General features: G+C 47.4%; 1 protein-coding gene across 7 annotated transcripts in view; it reads right to left on the bottom strand.

The window, feature by feature from the left end:
- LOC144769184 (uncharacterized) overlaps window positions 1–24,200 on the bottom strand; it is a 4,448,662-nt gene that overhangs the window by 2,715,198 nt on the left and 1,709,264 nt on the right. The gene's annotated exons all lie outside the window — the stretch shown is intronic.

Here is a 24,200-nt window from a genome sequence, read left to right as displayed (position 1 = left end):
GGTGGGCAGTGGGCAGGGGTGTTGCGCTGGGCGTTCCACCGCAACATTCATTGATTTTCACGCTATCCCCTATTTACAAGGGTGGCGTAAATAGGAAGCAGCACTAAAACTGAGACCAGGGAAAACTTGGTCTTAACTTGGCAAAACAAGGAGAAATGCTTTTTTTCTCCTCGTTTTTGCTTTTTCCGTGTGTGCTGCCACATGGAAAAAGCGAAACGCCTTGGATTGTTCATGTGTAGGAAGGTGTCTCTTCCTGCACATAAACAGTCTTTAAAAAAAATGTCATTTCGTGCATTAAGCAGCACACATAGAAGTGACAAAACTGCATTTAAAGATTGTTTATGTGCAGGAAGGGACACCTCCCTACACATAAACAATCTTTCCCTGCACGCAGACACCCTTGCACAATGGTGAAAGGGTGCCTGCGTTGGCGCTAAGCTGCTAAACCTAGCGCCAGCGCAGGGGAAAACACAAGGCTGGACCATATTCTTGTAACTATGGTGCAGCCTTGCGTTTCTGAACTGCATCACACTGCCACTTCTTTGTACATATGGCCCTGAATGTCTTGCAGAGAAACCAGGAGGGCAGACAAAAGCTATCTAATTTGAAGCATTCTGACTCCACCACCAGAAAATATGAGATTCTAAAAGCTGTGGACTGGTGGCTCTCCAAATTAGGTGAACTAGGTCAAAAAAAGATTCCCAATAAACAAGTGTTTGGGCCATCTTACAGAACACCTGTTCCTGTTCTTTAGGTATAAGGCACACAAATTATACTCCTGCCTCCAAAGCCTGGTTCAAACAAAAACAGGAAGGTGTCTATTGATCACATTAAAAAGTATTATGTTGCAGAATCTGTTCAGCAGTTCCCACTTGAAACCACAGTGTCTTTGGACTAGAACTTTACAGCCTCTCTCTACTCTGAAGGAGCAATCCAAAGAAGAGAGAAGTCACCTTAAAATGTGTGTCAGCTTCCATGGAAGAGCCTTATGCTGTGATTTCAACCCCAACATTTTCAACTACTGCTATGATTTACTATGAACCACCAAATGAGTTAAGACCAACTGAAAATATGTCCTTGCAAGAAATAACACTTTATGAGAATGATTCTGACTTTGGGTTAGATGAAATACCGACACACTCCACAGTTGCTCAACGTCACTGCAGACGTTCTTTGTGACATGTATCTCCTACCACTGTGTTCCTCTTTCTGGAATGCTACTAGAGTGCTTTTTTCATATTACTGTGGATCATCATGCTGATCACAGTGCTGCTGTTCATAAATGGACATTACATTCCTAATAAAAATGTGTTTGCTATGGTTCAAAACTGCATTCTTCTTCTCACAAAGGAAATTGGGATCATCATGCTATGAACATCACTGTACATCCTGTGCTGGATGTTCTAGTTTGGGAAAAGGTTCCTTATCAGATCATGGGACCTACTTAACCGTTAAAGCTCCCCCATGTTTTGAAAAATACTCTAGATGTATTTATAATATGTAGTTCCTTTTCAGATCAATGGGTCCTAAAGACTGTTACAAGAATGTTGAATGATTTACAGCTACATACTACTTAAACAATTAAGGGCCAGATGTAGGACCATTCCATTTTACGAGTCTCAAATTGTGACGTTTTGGGACTCGCAAAATGGAATGTACAACAGGTCTCAATGTGTGACCCCATTGAGAATGACCAGCACTCACAGGGATGGTGGCCTGCTGGGGTCAGCAGACCACCATGTCTGTGACTGCTTTTTAAATAAAGCAGTGTTTTAGAAAAACGTAGCCCGTTTTCCTCAAAGGAAAATGGGATGCATTTAAAAAAGAAAAATGAAACATTTCTGTTGAATTTTTTAAGAGTAGGCAGTGGAATGTGGTACCACTGCCTGCTGTTAAAAAATATTTTCGCTGCCAGTCACAAAGGGGAAGGGGTCCTTCCTGTTTGCGAGTGGCTTAACAAATGGGCCATTTGCCATAGATCTGTTGAAAATCTGGCCGTACAAGACTATCAGCCTGATTCATGAAGCTAAATAGCGATCGCAATAGCTGCGAAAAAGCAACTGCGATTGCAATTCATAAAAAAGGTATCCAAGAAAAAAAATTGCGAATTCGTTAAGACATAATAGCGAATTCGCAATATAATTCGCAGAATCCTGGTAGTAGCCCAATAGCGATTCAGAAAAAGCGAGAAACCACGGATTCTGCGAATAAGTATACCAATTCGCAATACAATCGCAATCGCTATTCAAGATGAATCGCAATTAGCAAAAAACCCAAAAATCGTTGTTTGCGAGGCGCAATTTAAGGACAACCCAAAGCAGGTGGTAACCATCAAAGTAAAAAAAAAAAAATTTGAAAAACCGTTTCCCAATCAGCAACAGGTGCTGGCCTGACCAAACACACTTAATGAGATGCAGCTGCAGCATTAGGACTCTCACAATGCCAGGACTGTACATGGTGGTCAGGCGACGAAGGCTACAGCGAGCTGCACGGAACAGACGCAGGATCCAGGAGAGGATATTCCGCCAGCAGGTCACCCTGCTGGGCCAAACCAGAGAGCAAATATACGCTAAGTACCGCCTGAATGGGCCAATGATCATCAAGCTAATCCAGGACCTGGACCCCCTGATGCAGCACCCAACAAGGCGGACCAATGCCGTGCCCACACATGTTCAGGTATTGTGCAGCCTGCACCTTCTGGCCTCCGGAAGCTTCCAGGGGATAGTTGCCGCTGCTGGGGGGATATCCCAGCCCACCATGTCCCGCTGCCTAAGGAGTTTCCTAGATGCAATGCTGACCCAGCTACACCAGCACATAAAATTCCCCACCAGTCAACAGGACTTGGATGAGACCAAGCATCAATTCTACAATGTAGCGCAATTTCCATATGTGATAGGATGCATTGACTGTACCCACATCCACATCTGCCCACCAGCACAAACGGAATACATGTACCGCAACCGCAAGTCCTACCACTCCCTCAACATCCAGATGGTGTGCAATGCCAAGCCATACATCACGGACATAGTGGCACAGTACCCGGGGAGCACACATGACTCCTTCATATTCCGGCACTGCGGCCTCCACACACGACTGGCCAGGGGAGACTTTGGTGAAGGACACCTACTTGGTAAGTACACTTGCCCCACAATGTTACACTGTGATGAACTAGCTGCGCTGCACAGGCACTCACCCTCTGCGCCTCTCATTCAGGTGACAGTGGCTACGCTCTCCGTGAATACCTCCTCACCCCATACCTCAACCCTGCTACACCACAGCAACGGCGTTACAATGTAGCACACATACGCACAAGGAATTGCATTGAGAGGACATTTGGGCTGCTGAAGAGCAGATTCCACATACTTCACAAGACTGGTGGGGCCATGTACTACAGTCCTGATGTCTGCTGCCGCATTGTGACTGTGTGTGCAATACTACACAACATTGCTACCAAGCGCCGGATTCCTGTAGAGATATCTGGCAGTGAGTCGGTAGGGGACGACCGGCCACCTGCACATGCACGTCATGCACGCGGGGAACATCCAGCTGAAGGACACAGACGGCGCAACCACATCACAATTAACTGTTTCTAGTGCACCCACTCCCCTCACCCAACACTTCACAAATGCATGACAATGGAAATAATGACAGGAGTCCGATGTTCAATGCTTGAATAAATATTATTGTTGATAGCACAATAATATGGAATAATTGTTATGATTTACATGTGAGGAGTATTGCGCCATACTGCTCAATGTTTTAGACACGACATGCTTATGTCAGCAGCATGTCCCTGCCCATGGATTGAAATGTCATGTGCGCCTCCGGTGCGCAGCACCCAGTCGCCTCTCAGGCTCCTCCTCCAGCAGGGCACGTGATCCCACACTGGGCCTGCTGCTGCGACCTGTGATGCAGACAGGCTGCTGACACTCGATGTCCCCTCGCTTGTGTCATCCCCACCAGCATTGGCTGGGCCAGTTGGTTGTAGAGCCAGGACAGCACTGGTCACATGCTCAAGTACACGTGCCACGTCCTCGCTGCATTGTACCATCTGCAGCTGCATTGCCAGACACCGACGGGACAGCTGGGAGGTGGCATTTCCTATCACGTAGTTAGAACGCGTGTAGGCCGAGAGGCGCGTGAGTAGCTGGCGTTGGCGGCAGCGGGCGATGTTGCGCTGGCTGATGATGGCCGTAGTGTTTGCCTCCATGGCAGTTGTCATCCGATCAATTCGATCAGACACATTGGCAACATTTCTGCCTATGTTGTGGAGCTGCAGTTGTATGGCACCTTGGCGTCGTGCCTGCAATTGGTGCACTCGCAGCATGCGGCGCTCAATACTGAGCCCTGGCACACGCACAGCCATCGCCCTCCTGCCGGTGCGTGCTGTACTCTGCTGCGGCTCCCTGACATGCCTGCTGTGCTGGCTGCCCACAGTGGGTGTGCGCTGTGTCGCAGGTCTAGCAGCACCTGATGTTGATGGTGCCACTGGGATGGGTCTTGCAGCTGGCACTGGTGCTGTGCCTGATGGAGCAGGCGTTGCTGGTGGTGGTGTTCATGGTGGCACCGGTGCTGTGCCTGATGGAGCTGGCGTTTCTGGTGGTGGTCTGCATGGTGGCACTGGTGCTGTGCCTGATGGAGCTGGCGTTGCTGGTGGTGGTCTGCATGGTGGCACTGGTGCTTGGCCAGATGGTGCTGGTTGTGTGGATGTTTGCTCCTCCTCACCCTCAGGCTCCTCTGGTGCCTCATCTATCTGCAGCCTCTCGCTGTCACTGCTGGTGTTATCTGCGCCACCTGGGATGGAAAGTGGACGTAGATTAATTGCATGTCTCTTTGACATGTGCAGTTGGTACATGTATGCTGGCTACCATTCCCTGACTGGCTGTTGCATTGCGGACATTGGGACATGTCTGGCTGCATTGGAGTTTTTGTAAGTTGTGGGCAGACTACATGTCCCACAATGCAATAGGGCATGTTCTGATGTGCATGGGCTGCATGACTGGGGTTGATCATGGGAGGCTATAGGGTCATGGCCATTGTTAGGGGAGAGGGTCGCAGTCGCATGCCACTTACCTTGGCTGTCTTGGGTGGGTCGGGATGAGTCCAGAGGGATAACCCCAACACATGCCTCACGCTGCAGTGTGTCCTCCACACGATCCTCCAAGGGGGTGTTGGGAGGGACTGTTGGATCTCCCCCTCCAGTGACAAGGCTCTCACCCAGCCTCTCAGCCACCCTCTCCTTGGCACGACCTCGGAGGTCGTACCACCTCTTTTTGAGGTTGTCTATGGACCTCTGTGTTACTCCCACTGTGTTGACTCTGGCGCGGATGCGCAGCCACAGTCGCCGTTTCTCGGCCTCAGGAACCCTCCTGGAGTCCCTGCCAAATAGTTTGTTGTGGTCATGGCAGACTCCATCGATTAGATGCTCCAGCTCCTGCTCGGAAAATTTTATCTTGCGCTTGCGCCCGGTGTCACTGGGCCCTGCTGCTGCATCCTGTGGCATAGCTGCAGTCTGCAATATCCAAAATATCCAAGTCTGGAGGTGTTTTGAGAGGAGCTCTGTGTGGTGCTGCTTCAATCTCTGCCTCAGTGTTCTCAATGGGGGTGGGAACTGCCTGCTTCCTGGTTGTGATGTCATCACTGTGCTCGAAATGCGACTTCCCGTTTTTGCGATCTCGCTATTAGCGAGATCGCAATTTACGATCTCGCTATTTGCGAGATCGCTATTCCTACACGGAAATGGACGGATTTAGCGGATTTTTCTGTGAATTTGAATAATCGCTATCGCCTTTTGCGGACGCTTGCGATTCACTTTATTTTCTCGCAGTTTTTGATGAATCCCATTCTGCGAGTTCTAAATAGCGATTCGGTATTGATCGCTATTTAGAACTCGCAGATTTCGGTTTTCATGGATCAGGCTGTATGAGTATTGGACGAAAACATTGAGGAGAAAAGTTTTTGGTATTAACATATTGCCGAATTCAGGGTAGAGGAGCTTTATTTAGAGCATTCATAATTCCCAAAGAATTGATTTTTGTGACTAAAACTGTCCAGAACTGTCCAGCAGACAAAGACCACGGGTCTGGGATTTGAATCCATTATAGATTTTAAAAAGCCTTTAATTCCAAACGTCACTTCAGCACAATTTCCAAATTGGCAAATGAAAACAAACATTACGGATTCCGAATGAAATGACATGATCAAGAATGGGACTTATAATTTGACCATATTTTTAATATTTTTTAACTACTTTTTATTAGCATTTTGTTAAATAATACAGTGCAATGTGTAAACCCGCATTTGTAATAGTCATATATGCCCAATGTTAGAGCGGCACAACAATAGATCACTGGGAAGCATAGAGGATGCAAAGGAGAAGAGACAGAAGCAAAAAAACATAATAAAAGCATACAAATTGTACGAAAATGTGCCACAAGAGCAAAGTGTCTGTTTTGAAGGATGCAGTAAGGACATTCGACCCTGCAATATTAAAAACAATGATATAATAACAACTTGTCCTGAATTGGTCCTCACCTGTGGGCACATGACAGATGTAGCGACATAGCACCATGGCAACATAATGATCCACATACAGTGGGAGAAATGTGCTGTATAGGTTGTGCCTCACTAGGGGCATCATCAGTCTTGCCTATGATGGCAAGGAGTTCTGTTAGGTGCTCGTCTCAGGCAGAGGCTATAGAGTATTTGCGTAGGCCCTTGGAGTCCTCTCAGTGGACTGCCTTACTTTCGCCTGAATCTAGGGCTCCAGAGAAAGGTCCTTATTCGTCGCCAGGGGGGAGGAATTTCCGCTTGCGAATAATTTGTCGATGGGCCAATAGGAATGCCAAGTCTATAAAGTGTGTTAATGCTTTAGCCTTCTTAGAGTGATGCAGAAAACCCACTAGGCATACCTCATCAGCCTGGCTAAACTGGGGTGGCATTGTGAGCAAAAGAAAGATGGATTTAGCCCAGATCTATTGACTAGGGGTGAGTGTTTGATTTGCTCTAGATTCTGTCCATCATCTGTGTGTCTTTTGCTTTCTCGCCTTAAGTGTGTCGGGTATGCCCAGACATAGCTCCTAGGCTTACTGTGTCACTGGATTCAAGCTATCCAGGCTGATAAGGGGTCAATCAATCAATCAATCATATCATTTGTAAAGCGCACTACTCTCCCGTGAGGGTCTCAAGGTGCTGGGGTGGGGAATACTGCTACTGCTCGAAAAGCCAGGTCTTGAGGAGTTTTCTGAAGGTCAGCAGGTCTTGGGTCTGCCGTAGGTGGATGGGGAGGGTGTTCCAGGCCTTGGCGGCGAGGTGGGAGAACGATCTGCCGCCTGAGGTCGCTCTTCGGAACCGGGGGACTGTAGCGAGGGCGAGGTCGGCGGAGCGGAGCTGACGGGTGGGGGTGTAGAAGCTGAGTCGTCTGTTGAGGTACGTTGGTCCGGTGTTGTGGAGTGCCTTGTGTGCGTGGGTGAGGAGCTTGAAGGTTATCCTCTTGTTGACCGGGAGCCAGTGCAGGTCTCTCAGTTGGGGTTTGATGTGGCTGCGGCGAGGGATGTCGAAGATCAGGCGCGCAGAGGCGTTCTGGATGCGTTGGAGCCGTCTCAGGAGTTTGGCCGAGGCTCCTGCGTAGAGGGCATTTCCATAGTCCAACTTGCTGCTGACAAGGGCCTGGGTGACTGTTCTTCTCGTTTCAGTGGGGATCCACTTGTAGATCCTATGGAGCATGCGGTGGGTGTTGAAACAGGAGGAGGAGACGGCGTTGACCTGTCATGGAGAGGGTGGAGTCGAGGATGACCCCTAGGTTGCGTGCGTGGTCGGTGGGTGATGGAGCGGTTCCCAGTGCGGTCGGCCACCAGGAGTCGTCCCAGGCCGAAGGGTTGGATCCGAGGATGAGGACCTTCGTTTTGTCCGAGTTCAGCTTCAGTCGGCTAATCCTCATCCATTCAGCAACGGCCTTCATTCCTCTGTGAAGGTTGGTTTTGGTGGTGTGGGGGTCCTTGGTGAGGGAGAGTATCAGCTGGGTGTCATCGGCGTAGGAGAGGATGTTGAGGTCGTGCCGACAGGCGACATGGGCGAGCGGTGCCATGTAGATGTTAAACAGGGTTGGGCTGAGGGATGAGCCCTGGGGTACGCCGCAGATGATCTCGGTGGCTTCAGAGTGGAAGGGGGGAAGGCGGACGCTCTGTGTTCTGCCGGAGAGGAAGGAGGTGGTCCAGTCCAGGGCTTTCTCTTGGATCCCAGCATTGTGGAGGCGTGTTCGTAGTGTGTGGTGACAGACCGTGTCAAAGGCGGCTGACAGGTCCAGGAGGATGAGGGCCGCCGTTTCTCCGTTGTCCAGCAGGGACTTGATGTCATCGGTGGCGCAGATGAGGGCAGTCTCGGTGCTGTGGTTGCTACGGAACCTGGACTGGGAAGGGTCCAGGATGTTGTTCTCCTCGAGGTAGCGGGTCAGTTGTTTGTTGACGGTCTTCTCGATGACCTTTGCCGGGAATGGGAGCAGGGAGATGGGCCGGAAGTTCTTGAGGTCCTTGGGGTCCGCCTTGGGTTTCTTGAGTAAGGCATTGATCTCGGCGTGCTTCCAGCTCTCGGGGAAGATTGCTGTCTCGAAGGAGGTGTTGATGACTTTCCGGACATGGGGTGCGATGGATGTGCTGGCTTTGTTGAAGATGTGGTGTGGGCATGGATCTGACGGAGATCCGGAGTGGATGGTGTTCATGATCTTGATGGTGTCATCGTTGTTGATGTTGGTCAAGTAGAGCAGGCGGTTGGTGCAGATGGTGGTCATGGGGGCGGAGGTCTCAGTGGTTGTCGGGGCGGTCGTGGCATTGAAACTGTCGTGGATGTCTGTGATCTTGCGGTGGAAGAAGGTGGCCAGCGAGTCGCACAGGTCTTGCGAGGGTGGGACGTCGTTGGTGTTGGAGCTGGGGTTGGAGAGTTCCTTCACGATGTTGAAGAGCTCTTTGCTGTTGTGCGTGTAGTTGTCTAGGCGGTCTTTGAAGGAGGCCCTTTTGGTGGATCTGATGATGTGATGGTGTCTGCAGGTGGCATTCTTGTGGGCGGCAAGGCTGTCCGGTGTTCGTTCACGGAGCCAGATCTTCTCCAGCTTTCGGCAGGTTTGCTTGGAGGCCTGGAGGTCTTCAGTGAACCAGCTGGCTTTCTTGTTGGAATGATTGTTGGAGCGTTTCTTGATCGGGGCGAGGGTGTTGGCACAGTCGTTGATCCACTGTCTGAGGTTGCGGGCGGCGGTGTCGGGGTCGGTATGGTCGGCGGGTGGGCTCTGGGCGAGGGTGGTGGTTAGCTGGTCTTCGGTGACTTTGCTCCAGCACCGTTGAGGCATCTGTTGGGTGCCGTGGTGCGTGGTGGGTTTCTTGAAGGTGAAGTGGATGCAGCGGTGGTCGGTCCAGTGGAGTTTGGTGGTATGGTTGAAGGAGATGTGGGGGCTTGCGGAGAAAATGGGGTCAAGCGTGTGACCGGCAGAGTGGGTGGGTGTTGTGACGAGTTGTCTGAGTCCAAGGTTGGCTAGGTTGTCGATCAGGGTGGTGGAGTTTGTGTCGTCATTGTTCTCGAGGTGGAAGTTCAGGTCCCCGAGGAGGATGTATTCCATGGAGGCGAGGGCGTGTGTGCTGACGAAGTCGGCGATGGAGTCGCTGAACTGTGGTCGGGGTCCGGGCAGTCTGTAGATGAGGGTTCGTCTGAGGGTGGTGTTGGGGTCGGTGTGGATCTGGAAGTGCAGGCGTTCGGCGGTGCTGAGGGTGTCGTCGGTGTTGGTCGAGACTCTGAGACTGTTCCTGTGGAAGATGGCGATTCCTCATCCCGCTCTGTTGGTGCGGTCCTTGCGGGTGATCCTTGCGGGTGATGCCCCGAAACCAGTCCCAGGATGCTTGTTTTCAGTCCAGGGAGGACATGGCTTGGCAGTTCACGCTAGACTGTTCCCATGAGGCACATGGTCAAGACTGATTTGCATATAGCTGGATCTAAACTAGGGTGGCATGGTGAGAAAAGAATAAAGGATTTAAACCAGACCTATAGGCTGGGGGTGAATGTTTGATTTGATCTCCATTCCGTCCATCATCCATGTGTTTTTTGCAAATGTGTGACGTTACAACGCATACATTTACAATGCATGCCTTTACAATGCAGTTTTTACATCGCAACATCCTTTACAACGCATTCTTTTACATAGCATGCCATTACATCACATTTTCAGAAACTACCTTTACAACGCATTCCATCACATCACATTATACCTTCACAACGCATACCTTTAAATTGCATTTAAGGTAAGTGTTGGATAGTATAGGGGTAATAATTACTATTCTAACTAAAGTGAGTGCAACAGTAGGGTAAGTGTTGGATAGTAAAGGGGTAAAAATTACTATTCTAACTCCAGTGAGTGCAATAGTAGGGTAAGTGTCGGATAGAGTAAGGGTACTATGCGTTGTAATGGTATGCATTGTAATGACTTGTGGATGAATTTTGTGTAATGTTTTGTTGACGATCGAAATTGGCCTCAGAGACTGATTTTCCAGCCTGAATATTAGGCAATGCCCCCATGCTCCCTAATTTTCGCATTGCTTGCACGTTAAAAAGGAATTAGAAACACATCTCACCATTTTGGTGAATCCCTCGCCGCCCCACGCCCGTCTGCCAACTTGGGTGTGTGTGACAAAGTGGACACCACGTTGCGGTGGTTAGCGGGCTAGTCTTCTGAGAGTGCCTTTCAGCCATTGACAATAAATAACTGCTAGTTTTGCGCGCAGCATCGCGCCAGAGGAGCGCCAGAGGAAAGCCCGTCTGTGCCCGTCCGGGCCATGACGGGCCCAGGGGCCACACACGCTGGTCATTTCCGGACATACTCGCCTGACGCCTTATGGGCATTAAAATCTGACTCTACCTGCCTAGATGAAGTCACCTTGGCTAATTTGCAGGCTGAGGACCTGGTACAGTCCGCAGGTATACGCCCTAGGCGTGACCCTACATCTACTGGCCGATGGTCACATGGCCTAAGATTGGCGACACTTAATACGCGGTCTCTACAGAAGCACCATCTAGAAGTTTTCTCTCTATTGCTTGACGGAGATATTGATATTCTTGCCCTTTCAGAGACCTGGCTTGGTTCTGCTTCTATGCCTGATATCTTGGCCGCCTTACCTCCAGATTATGATGCGATTTGCTACAATCGTCCAAATGATGATAAAGGGGGAGGTGTAGCCTTTCTGTTTAAAAAATGTCTGGTAGTAAAAGAGATTTTGGCTCAAAACTGTGCCTGTGCAGAGTTGTTAGGGATCAAAGTTTCGTCTAAATCTTCATGTATTGCTATTTTGGTAGTTTATCGCCCGCCGCAAAGTTCACCGGACTTTAATGAGATCTTTTTTGAAGTTCTGACGGACCTGGCTTCTAGGTACAAGTCCCTTCTGGTGGTAGGTGATTTTAATTATCACTGGGACAAAGTACCCAGAGACCCCACGGAGACTGAGTTCGAAGCCAACCTCTCGGTGCTCAATCTGCAACAGTTAGTGGTGGGTCCAACTCATGTGAAAGGCCATACACTGGACCTTGTCTGGTCCTCTCTGCCCAATACAGTCATTACGGATGTCGAGCCTTGTATTTGGTCAGACCATTTTATGATTAAGTGCTGGGTCCCAGGAGACCCGGTGCGAGCTGCACCTAATAAAGCTCAGAGAAAAATTCGACCATGGAACAAGGTGGAAGCTGACCTTCTAATTACGACCTTGTGCTCCGCCCCCCCCCCCCCATAATGAGTGGTACAGATCTGGATCTTGATTCTAGACTGTTAAAGACCTGGATGCTCGCTGCCCTGGATAATCTTATTCCAGAGCAGCTGGAGAGTATTAGAACTAGAGGGAAAGGAGCCCCATGGTTCGACGCCTCCTTGAAACAGAGGAAGCAAGCTCTTCGTAAGGCAGAGAGGAGGTGGAGACTCCACTACTGCCAAACAGAGGCTGAAATTTTTAAAACCCTGCTTTCTAAATATAAGGCGGACATCCTGGAAAGGAAGGCCGTATTCTATGAGGGAAGAATCAGGGAGGCGAACAACATACAGCGGGAGACCTTTATGATACTCAGGGAACTCACGCAACGAGAAGGGAAAATTTCTGAGTGTGATCAACCTGACTGCGACTCCTTCCAAACCTTCTTTCTTCAGAAGGTACAGGACATCATTGCAGATATCAAGGCACGGCCAGCTATAAGCATGCCGGCGAGCCACACTTTTCAAGCACCATTTGTGACTTTAAACAACTTCCCCTCCATTGACGACAGGCGCCTAGCGGAACTGGTCGGACAAACTAAATCAGGCTCAAAGGTAGATCCTTGTCCCCCAAAATTTTTTAAAATGGCCATGCCAGGTATTCAACCCCAGGTATTGAGCCTACTTAACAACTCATTGGAAACAGGTTATCTGCCAGCTCAGATGAAAGAAGCTAGGGTCTCCCCACTCTTAAAGAAAGCAGGAATGGACACAAAAACTCTAAAAAACTATAGGCCCATTTCACAGCTACCTTTCCTAAGTAAGATCCTTGAAAAGCATGTCCTCAGCACTCTAGCCGGTCATCTGGAAGAACACCATCTCCTCCATGTCAGGCAGGCTGGCTTTCGCCCCCAGCACAGTACGGAACTGGTTATGTCCTCAGTCACCGATGAGCTGAGAGTCAGGGCAGATAATAAACAGCCATGCGCCCTGATCCTCTTAGACTTATCGGCGGCTTTTGATACGGTCAGCCACACCATCTTGCTGGACCGTGTCGCGAATTTGGGGATCAAAGGCCAGGTGCTGAAGTGGCTGGAGTCCTTCCTGTCAGGTCGAACTCAGAGAGTGCAACTAGGAGACCAACTGTCTGGGATTAGTGAGGTGACCTGGGGGGTGCCCCAGGGCTCGGCTTTGTCCCCCCTGCTTTTCAATATCTATCTACAACCACTAGTGGAGGAGCTTTCGCGGATGAACTGCGAAATATTTAACTACGCAGACGATACCCAGCTAATAGTTCGGCTGGATGACACTAAAGAGGCCCAGGAATCTGTGAGAAATTTGCTCAGCTTCACAGTCAATTGGATGACCAACAATCTATTGAAAGTGAATGCTGATAAAACAGAGGTGCTAGTGATCAGCAAAAAAGAGGATCCCTGGAGTGATTTGTATTGGCCCCCTGAGCTGGGAATCACCCCGTCATCTGGTGCTGTAGTAAAAAGCCTAGGGCTAAAGATTGACGCGGATCTCTCGATGGGCCCGCAAGTCTCTGCTGTGGTTGGATCATGCATTGGTGTGTTGAGGCAGCTTCGAAAGCTAGTCCCAATCTTATCTGCCTCCACCATGCAATCGATCGTATCCGCCACAGTCATCTCGAGACTCGATTATGGCAATGCCATATATCTTGGCCTACCACAAAAGTTGTTGAGGAAGCTACAGGTTATTCAGAACGATGCAGCCAGGCTGATTCACTCTCTGCCCAGAAACTCGCACGCAACCCCCCTGCTTCAGAAGCTACACTGGCTCCCATTGAAATTCAGAGTCCAGTTTAAGTGTCTCTGCATGGCCCACAAGGCACTCTTTGGGAATGCCCCAGAGTATATCAAACAACGTTTGATGAGGTATGTTCCCGGAAGATCCTTGCGTTCAGGAACAACCTCAAATCTGATTCAACCTAGGTTCAAACTAAAGACTAAAGGAGGCAGGGCCTTGTCTGTGCTTCTTCCACAATTATGGAACGAACTGCCGCCCACCTTGAAGGATGAAGTACAGCTTTTGTCCTTCAGAAAGAAATTTAAAACTCATCTTTTTAAGAAGGCTTTTGGGACGGTTTAGGCGGTAATTGTAGTTGCGAACTTTCTTTTGGCTTCAGTGTGTTATGTTTCTTGTTTAAGCGCTTAGAGACCGGCGGTGATAGGCGCTATAAAAATATTCTATAACATAACATAACATAACATAACTTGCAATGTATTGCCTGTGTTGTAGTGACATGCATTGTAATGACATGTGTTGTAGTGACATGCAAAGTAATGGCTGCATTGTAATGACATGCGATGTAAAGGATGTTGCAATGTAATGACTGCTATATAAAGGTAGTGCGATGTAATGACTGCGTTGTAAAGGTTGTGTCCCATCTTTTGTTCTCTTACCCTAAGGGACCCATTACCAAACTCATGCAGACTACCATTGCAGGCTGCATGAAATGGTGCAAACAAATGTGAAAACCTGACATGGCACACATCCTGTGTGCCATGCCAACAGGCACAGCATTAAATATATATAAATCACCCCCGCAGCAGGCCTTACAGCCCTAAGGCAGAGTACATTACATTACGCATGAGGTCATATCTGCATGAACATTTATAACTATGTTTATCTAGTTCAATTGCTAGAGAGTACAAGTGGACAGGGAAGCCATCCTAAATACATGTACTGGGCACTGGTCATTACGAGTTCCCCAGCTACATGATGGCTTCACTGAAACCGATTGTGTTTGGTATCAAGCACCTTGCCTTAATAAATCCCTACTTATGTCAGCAGTGGATTGATTAAAGCATTCACCCAGGGGGTACCTTAGAAGTGCCCCTGAAAATCTACCAGCTTCTTAGTCTCTGACTGACTGGTATCATCCAGCCTGCCATAACAGACAGGCTTCTTACTCCCTTCAGGTGAGAGCCTGCCCTCTCTGAGGCAAAGAACAGTGCCTGCTCCGGAGGAAGATTTCACGTCTCATCCAGCAGGATAGCTAGTGAATCTGCATAACAAGGCCAGAGACGTGAAAGCCCCAGCTGAATTTGATATGCAACCCTGGCTTCCCCCCACACCTGGGAGATACCACCCCCTGCCATGAAGCCCATTTGGCACCAGGACAGGTACAAAATTAGCTATACTAGGAGGCCTGGTGTACTACCAGGCAAGTCACACCCCTACATTGGGCTGACTTATGTGCCCCATAAAAGAAGGATTCCATCATCTTGATTTTGGTGGATTTAGGAACTCTGGAACCCGAAGGGTAAGTATCCCATTGGCTACTACCCTAACTCCCCTTAACATCCTAAATTAAGTACGCCTGACACCATGAAACCAGGAATTTAGATTCATATGACTGAAGAAGGAAAGAAGAGAACAAAGGAGAGCCAAAGGACTGAAGATGCTGAAGTACTTTGGCTCCAAACCCTGCCTGCCTACCTGCACTCTCCAAATAGCCTCAGAGGGCCTGCAGCACTTTGACAAGCTGTCAGCATCTCCCTTGAAGTGTAGGAGCCAATTTCCTGCAGCCTGTCGGTACCAACCGCAAAGTCTGGTTCACTGTTCTGCTGTTCACCTAGTCCACTGATGCAACAGCCGTCCAGAAAGAGGTCACCATGCTCCTATTAGCCAGATCCACCTCCCCATCAAGTGAGGAGACACCAGGAATAAACTGAGCCACCCTGCACCAATACCCAGGGTACCGGACCCCTTGCAGCAACCAAAGGTTGTTTTAGTCCAATGAGGACTCCAACTCTGCAGAGACCGAGCAGCCAACATGAGACGTCAGCATTGCAGAGGCCAGCACCAAGAGTGACCCAGCTGTCCTGTTCCATCCATCTTTGCAGGTCCAACCGAGATCTGTGGGTGCCTTTGATGCACAGGCACCAGCTGACCAAAACCCTCTGCACCTGAGTTACATGGCCGGTGTCCATGACAACTGATGGCACTCCCCTTCTCCCAGGACACCCACAAACCGAGCACACCTTTGGGAGCTCCTGGACTTGTCCCCAAGACCCCTTCTGCAGCTAGTTTCTAGGTGGCCCTCCTCATTGCCTATGATGTAAAGCTCAAGGCTTCCAACTCGTCCAGCACTTCTTCATTGACACTCCAGGGCAGGTAAACTTGAACTGCTGGTGGTACTTTGGACCCTGGCCCCCTAACACCTTAAGCCCTTAAGGGTACCCCAGAGAATCGTTTGCAAATACCTATATGCAGTTACCTTTTTCGCCATTTTTAACCTCTTCGCTGCTAGGCCTTCCCCCTTCCCCCGGTGCTAACCTTTTTTTGGCTATTTGGAATAGTTCGCGCTTAGGCCCCTGTATCTTTTTGACCACATAAGGTATCCACCCCCAATTTGCGTCCTTTTTTTCATCATCATGGGGATTCTAAAGGTACCCAGGGTTTGTAGATTCCCTTGGAGGGGACCCAGAAATTATCCAAAATACAGCTAATTCTTTTTTATTTTGGGAAAAATAGGAAAAAAGGCTCCAGATTAAAGCGTTTGGTTTTTCCCTGCAAATGGTATCAAAAAGGGGGTGTGGTGACGAAATCACCATCTAACCAGCTTTCAGGACAAGCAGTCTTTTGTCAGAAAACCAAAATGTTTTACACAGTTTTGGCATTTTTCTGGGACATAGCCTATTTTTGCTATTTTTTGTGCTTTCAACTTCCTTCCAGTTGATGGTAGAAACGGGTATTAAAGCAATAATGGATCCTGGAACTCTATACATTTTAGAAAAGTAGACAAAATTCTGATTTCAGCAAGGGGTCATTTGTGTAGATCCTTCAAGGTTTCTCTATAGAAACTAATACTTAAATATAGAATTTTTTTTAAATTAGTTGAAAAAATAGCCATTTATGTCAACGTTTTCACCTGTAACTTCTTCTAGTTATGACAGCTGTTTAAAAGCAATATACCGTTACATTTGCTGGACCTTTTTGGTTGTGGGGATATATTGGACTTGTAGGTTCACCAAGAACTCAACGAACCCAGAGCCAATAACTGAGCAGCGTCTTGCAATGGTTTTTTTTTTTATGTACCGGGTATATAGCAATTATTTTGGGAAAATGTATACATGGAAAAATTGGTATGAAAGACACCTATGTATTTCTGAAATGGGAACAAAATATAGAGTTTAGAAACAGTAGATATTTGCATATTTCCGCAAATGGGAGTTAACCATACTAGCATGAGAATTATAGGTCATTTTTCAAAATGACTTCAATTTTACACACTGTCTTTCATTTGGAAGGCAGAAATTCTTCGAAAGTCAATAGGTAATAACAGTTGTTCTACAATTCTGTGTTACCCTAAGTCTCCCAATAAAAATGGTACCTCATTTGTTGGGTAGGCCTTCTGCCCATGACAGGAAACGGCTCAAAACGCAACATGGACACACCACATTTTCAAAATGAAAAATGAACCTTTTTTTGCAAAGTGCCTAGCTGTAGTTCTTAAACCCTAGCTCTGCCTGCACCTAGGGAAACCTAGCAAACCTATACATTTTTTAAAACTATACACTCAGGGGAATCCAGGATGGGGTTGCTTGACTGGCTCCCACCAGGTTCTGTTACCCAGAATCCCTTCCTTGCAAACCTAAAGAATTGTTAAAAAACCCACATTTTCCTCACATTTCTGTGGTGGAAAGTTGTGGAATCTGCGTGGATCCACAAAATTTCACCCACCCCACGTTTCCCAAACTCTTATGAGAAAAATGGTACCTCACTTGTGCGGGTAGGCCTAGTGCCTGCGACAGGAATCGGCCCAAAACGCAACATGGACACACCACATTTTCACAGTGAAAAATTACCCTTTTTTTGCAAATGCCTAGCTGTAGTTTTTGAACACTAGCTCTGCCGGCACCTAAGGAAACCTAGCAAGCCTATACATTTTGTAAAGCTAGACACTCAGGGAAATACAAGATGGGGGTGAATTGACTGGCTCTCACCAGGTTCGGTTATCCAGAATCCCTTGCAAACCTAAAGAATTGTAAAAAAAAAAAACACATTTTCCTCACATTTCTGTGGTAGAAAGTTCTGGAATCCCGAAAAAAATGGTACCTCACTTGTGTGGGTAGGCCTAGAGCCCACAACAGGAAACGGCCCACAACACAACGTGGACAAACCACATTTTCACAGTGAAAAATTACCCTTTTTTTGCAAAGTGCCTAGCTGTAGTTTTTGAACACTAGCTCTGGACTCTACGTGGATCCACAAAATTCCACACACACCGCGTTCCCCAAAGTCTTCCGAGAAAAATGGTACCTCACTTGTGTAGGTAGGCCTAGTTTCCCCAATAGGAAACGACCCAAAACACAAGGTGGACACACCACATTTTCACAGTGACAAATTACACTTTCTTTCCAAAGTGCCTACCTGTAGTTTTCGAACCCTAGCTCTGCCGGTACCTAGGGAAATGTTGGACTTGGCCCTTTTGGCAGGTTCACCCCTGAACTTTTTGCCTTTAATAATGACATGATGTTAGATGATTTCTGGTCTCTGCGCACTTTAGCACTATGGCCCAGTGTAAAGTGAGTGCGCTCTCTGAGTGCGTGTGGTGAGACTGGCCTGCCCTCCCATACCTGTTTAGGTGTGTGTTAGGGAGATTATACTTCCCTGTATGATTCAAGCCCCTAGTGTAATTCTTACTTAGGTGGTTAGGGTCTAATGTATTTAGACTTGTGGGATATTGTGCCTGTTATGATTTATATTACAGGTTGACGCTGAGTATAGTGTCTGCCAGTGATTACTGGCTGTGTTCTAAGTTCATTTATATTCTGTTACTATTTCTTTACCAAGTGCTGATTCTGACAGTGGCCCACATGGCCCTGTCAGGTGTACATAATCCCTTGTAAATATTGCCCCGTGCCAGTTGGCACAGTGTACATAATGTGTTTACTATTTTATGTGTTTTGAGAATGCAAAGGCTATTTTTGATATAACCTTGTGTTGAGTTCCTTTTGTGGGGGGCCTGGAATGTTGTTGCTGGTGGATACGTGCGCAAATGCTTTACACATTGCCTCCGGGATAAGCCTTACTGCTCATGGCCCGTTGCCAAGGAGTTATTCTTGGCGGGTAACTCCCTTGCCCTGAGTAGAGTGGTGGTCTCTGCCTGGCTTTGGCGCAAGCCACAGAAAAACCTAGCACACCTATACATTTTTGAAAACTAGACACCCAGGGATTTCCAGGAAGGGGTGACTTAACTGGCTCTCACCAGGTTCTGTTACCCAGAATCCCTTGCAAACCTAATAAATTGTCATACACATTTTTCTCACATTTCTGTGGTGGAAAGTTCTGGAAGCTGTGTGGATCCACAAAATTCCACCCACCCCGCGTTCCCTAAAGTCTTCCGAGAAACATGGTACTGTACCTCACTTCTGTGGGTAGGCCTAGGAAACGGCCCAAAACGCGACGTGGACACACCATATTTTCACAGTGAAAGATGACCCTTTTTTTGCAAAGTGCCTAGCTGTAGTTTTTCAACACTAGCTCTGCCGGTACAGAGGGAAACCTAGCAAACCTATACATTTTTAAAAACTAGACACCCAGGGAAAACCAGGATGGGGTGACTTGACTGGCTCTCACCAGGTTCTGCTACCCAGAATCCCTTGCAAACCTAAACAATTGTCCCAAAAAACACATTTTCCTCACGTTTCTGTGGTGGAAAGTTTTGGAATCTATGTGGATCCACAAAATGCCACCCACCCCATGTTCCCCAAAGTCTTCCAAGAAAAATTGTACCTCACTTGTGTGGGTAGGCCTAGTGCCCGTGAGAGGAAACAGCCCAAAATGCAAGGTGGACACACCACATTTTCACAGTGAAAAATAACCCTTTTTTTGCAAAGTGCCTACCTGTAGTTTTTTAACCCAAGCTCTGCCGGTATCTCAGGAAACCTAGCAAACCTATACATTTTTGAAAACGAGACACCTGGATGATTCTAGGGAGATATGCTTGCGTGGATCCCCCAAAGTTTTCTTACCCAGAATCCTCTGCAAACCTCAATTTTAGCTGAAAAAATTACTTTTTCACACATTTTTGTGTGGGAAAGTTGTGGCATCACCGGGCTGACACAAATTTCCTACAACTCAGTGTTCTCCTGGGTCTCCCAATAAAAATGGTGCCTCACTCGTGTAGGAGGCCCAAGGACCTGCGACAGGCGAGGGCCCAAAACGTATTGAGGCAACATCAGAATTGCCTATCACAAAACGACCTGGTTTTGCAAGGGGGAGTCACCTGGGTTTTTTTGCCCCGTGCTCGGCAACCTTTTAGGGAAACCTACCAAATCCACGCATTTCTGAAAACTAGACACTTGGGGAATTCCAGGGAGGTATGGCTTGTGTGGATCCCCCAACGTTTTCTTACCCAGAATCCCCTGCAAACCTCAATTTTAACTGAAAAAAATCGCTTTTTTCACACATTTTTGTGTGGGAAAGTTGTGGCATCACCGGGCTGACACAAATTTCCTACCACCCAGCATTCCCCCGGGTCTCCGGATAAAATGGGGCCTCACTCTTGTAGGAGGCCCAAGTACCCGTGACATGACGGAACCATTCCGTCATCAGCACCGAAAGGGTTAAGCATTACCAAGTAAAAACACATTTGAGTGAAGATTTATACTAACCTGAGAAAACTGGTAAACTGAAAAGTACCTATCCCATAACAAAGTTTTTGATGTTAAAATATCTATAAAAATACTATTGTTATTCTAAATTGGTCTCTGGTTTCTTTTTGAGTGTGCGTTTCATTTATTGACTCAAAGTGTGTTCAACAAATACATTAACACTACCCTCTGATAAGCCTAAACTGCTCGCCCACACTATCACAAAAGAGAGCATTTGGGATTATTAATTTAATCCCTGTGAACCCATAAGAGTCGTGTGGACTTTCAACAGGGGCGTACCTCCATCAGTTAGAATTGGGGGGTGTGAGCTTCAGATTTTCCAACAATCACGCTGGCAAATATTAGTAAAATACATAATGCAATAAGCAAGGCGCATTAGAGAGGCTTAAGTGTCAGTGGAAAGGGAGAGCAGTGTGGATTGGTAGGAATACTAAGTGTGTAAAAATACAGTATTTTGTACAGTAACCAACATTTTTGAATTTCCAAACAGAGTGAGTGCTTTTTGGCTGAATGTATGCAAAACTCCCAGGGGAAATCTGAAAGACACCTCGCCATACCCGACTGAAAGTACCAGCACCCAACTATATATAAGAAAATACATTTATTAGGGGGAGTGTTACACCCCAAACACCCCCCCCTCCGAAGCTACACCCTTGACTTTTTACATAGTGTACCTTGTTTTGGAATACTATACACAAAAGCCAACTTCTTACATTGGTGGATCAGCAGTGGGATATTTTTAACGACTCTAAAATACAGAATTTTACCGATTCGATATTTTAGATATTGAAAATGGTATGTAGGTAAAAAAATCGGTAAAAAATACCGAATCGGTAAAATTCGGTATCTCTGATTCAGTATTTACCGAATCGGTAAATACCGATTCGGTAATTACCGAGTCAGAGATACGAAAATCAAGCAATTTAACTAAGAACCAATCACGTGCCTCCACCCCACCCCTCAACCAAGCAACAGAGGAACCAACCAATCCTGTGCCTCCACCCCACCACACAACCAAGCAACAGAGGAACCAACCCATCCTGTGCATCCACCCCACCCGTCAATCAGGAAGTGGCCACACCCATGCAGGTGCTGACCAACTGAACATCCAGGAGAGCTGTGATACACTGACTGGCTGTACTGAGCTGAGCTGTGCAGAAGTGCAGGATGGATTCACAAGACTCCCAGAGGGAAGTTGCTGACAGGAAAAGAAAACTAAAGTTCAGCACAGGTGAACGGCAGGTGCTGGTGGAGGAGGTGGTAAAACACCACACCCAGCTGTTTGGAAGACAGTCTCTGCAGGTATCAGAGGCTGTGAAGAGGAATACCTGGCTGGGGATCCAGGCTAAGGTGAACGCCGTAGGGGTGACAACCAGAGAAGTGGACGATTTAAAGAAAAGAAGGTATGATCTAAGGATCATCACTAAAAAGAAATTGGCTTTACAAAGAAAAGAGGCCAATGCTACAGGTGGAGGAAAAAACAGGGCACTGCTCTTACGGATCTGGAACAGCTTGTGGAGTCCACCCTGGAGCCAGAGAGCATATTTGGGGATTGGTGATGCTGACAGCTCAGCCCGAGCTGCATCAGAGAAAGGTAAGGGACATGTCCATAATTCCTCCCCCCTTGCCTGTCTCCCTCCCTCAATATGGCTGTGTGTTTCAAAACTCCAGTACAGGCTTTAGTATCCACGAGCAATGCATTATGGGAGTGAAGTCATTTCAACTTACATCAGTGCAGTCATTTGTATTTGTATTTGTATGGTTTATTTGTAGAGCGCACTATCGCTCCGAAAGGAGCATCTTGGCGCTGATAAAGCAGTGTGCATACAATTACAAGAGCAGTCTTAGATGGTGGACATTACGTAGTCATCTGGAAGATTAAAAATCCAGGTTTTCAGATGTTTCCTGAACTGGTTTTCCTGAGTTAGAAGTCTAAGGTTCTTAGGCATGGAATTCCAAGCTTTGGATGCCAGGAAGGTTACGGTCTTCCCTCCCTTGGTTTTGTAGTTAAATTTGGCCAATTTTATTAGGTTGGCTCCTGCGGATCGTAATGTTCTGGAAGGGTTGTAATGGGGAAAGCGCCTAATCAGGTACTTTGGGCCTGTACCAATGAATGCTCGAAAGGCGACAATCAGAATTTTAAATAGTATCCTCTTATGCAGAGGCAGCCAGTGAAGGGTCTTTAAGGCGGTAGACACTGAGGATAACCTTGGCAGTTTAAGAACAAGTCTGGCGGCTGCGTGTTGCACGCTTTGAAGTTTTTTCAGTGTGATCTTTTTAATACCTGCCATCAAGTCATTACAGTAGTCTAGGCGAGCGAGGATTAAGGCAACTACGACAGCCTTTCTCGAGTCGGTGGGCAGGAAGTCGAAAAACTTCTTTAAAGATTTTATTATACTGAAGCAGCTTCCTGCCATGTTCCTCGCATGTTGGTCAAATGATAATTCAGTGTCAAATAAAAAACCTAGATTTCGTGCTGACGTCACAGTTTGTGGGGGGGCAGGAGAGTCATCTGGCCACCATTTAGTAGGACAAAAATGGTGGGTCTTTCCCATAGGGAGAATCTTTGTTTTATTTACATTGCATTTAAGGTGGTTCTCTTCCATCCAGCGGAAAACATCTTCAAGACAATTCTTGAGGTTTTGTTCCGCATTGGTGGAGTTCTTGTCAAGGGGGACGATAAGCTGAGTATCGTCGGCATACGATGTTACTAGTATGCCGTATGATTCAATAAGAGAGATAAGAGGAACCATGTAAATATTAAACAAGAGTGGGCTCAAAATAGAGCCCTGAGGGACTCCCGAAAGCACTTTTTTTTCTTTGGAAAGGAAGGGGCCCAATGCAATTAATTGTGTTCTTTCTGTCAGAAACGAGACAATCCATGCCAATGCTACATCCGAAATTCCAATATCTCTTAGTCTACCTATCAGTATAGAATGAGAGATGGTATCGAATGCCGCGGTGAGATCTAATAAAATTAGAACGGCATTCTTTCCTTGATCCTGCAGATTTTTTATGGAATCGGGGAGTTCAATCAGGGCTGTTTCCGTGGAGTGGTGAGATCAGAAGCCCGATTGCTGGGGATGGAGGACATTATTGATTTCAACATGTCTTTTTTGTCATCATGAAAGAATGTCAGGCATGCCACACACTACAATTAGAGGCAGCTGAGGACCATGAAATAGTGTGACTGAATTGTGATTTAATATAGAAATACACGGTGAAAGCACCACTAAGCCACTGTCCATATCTGTCCACAGGAGAGACTTCACGAAGGACTATGCAGGAGAGGGAGAAGAGGGCACCCCAAAGGGAGAGGAGTGAGGAAGGATCCAGAAATGCAGGGCCCAGCACTGCAAGACCTCCAGCACCCAGTACACATGCAGCTGCCACACCAGAGGCAGGCACCATGCAACAGCCATCATCGCCTCTGCTCTATGACTCTCCACAACAGGACCCACAAACACATTCCCCATCAGCAGCCTCAGAGGTGTCGGAAATCTTCAGGCCCAGGAGGCATGATGTTCCCCCGCTACAAATACTTGAAACATCCTCTGATGAGGAAAGGGAGGGTGAGATGCAAAATGAGCCAGTGGAGGCAAACATAGCTGGTCTTCCGTCCACTCCTGTTTCTGTGCACAGAGGCACAAGACGCCGTAGGGTCCAGGAGGGAAGCACAAGTGGCCATGGTGACGGTATCTTCTGTGGGATGGAAACCACGATGGTGAAGGTGCAGCGTCTGCAGGCAAAAGCAATTACTGCAGTACAAAGACAAATGCGCCACCTGAATAGCAACATGGAGAACATGAACCGGGGGATCACCTCAATGGCGGATAGCATGA

Source organism: Lissotriton helveticus, chromosome 7 (genome assembly GCF_964261635.1).
Source record: "Lissotriton helveticus chromosome 7, aLisHel1.1, whole genome shotgun sequence".
In the NCBI taxonomy this organism is placed as follows: domain Eukaryota; kingdom Metazoa; phylum Chordata; class Amphibia; order Caudata; family Salamandridae; genus Lissotriton; species Lissotriton helveticus.
The sequence above is the reverse complement of the archived record's forward strand: the minus strand, read 5'-3'. Positions and strand labels throughout refer to the sequence as shown.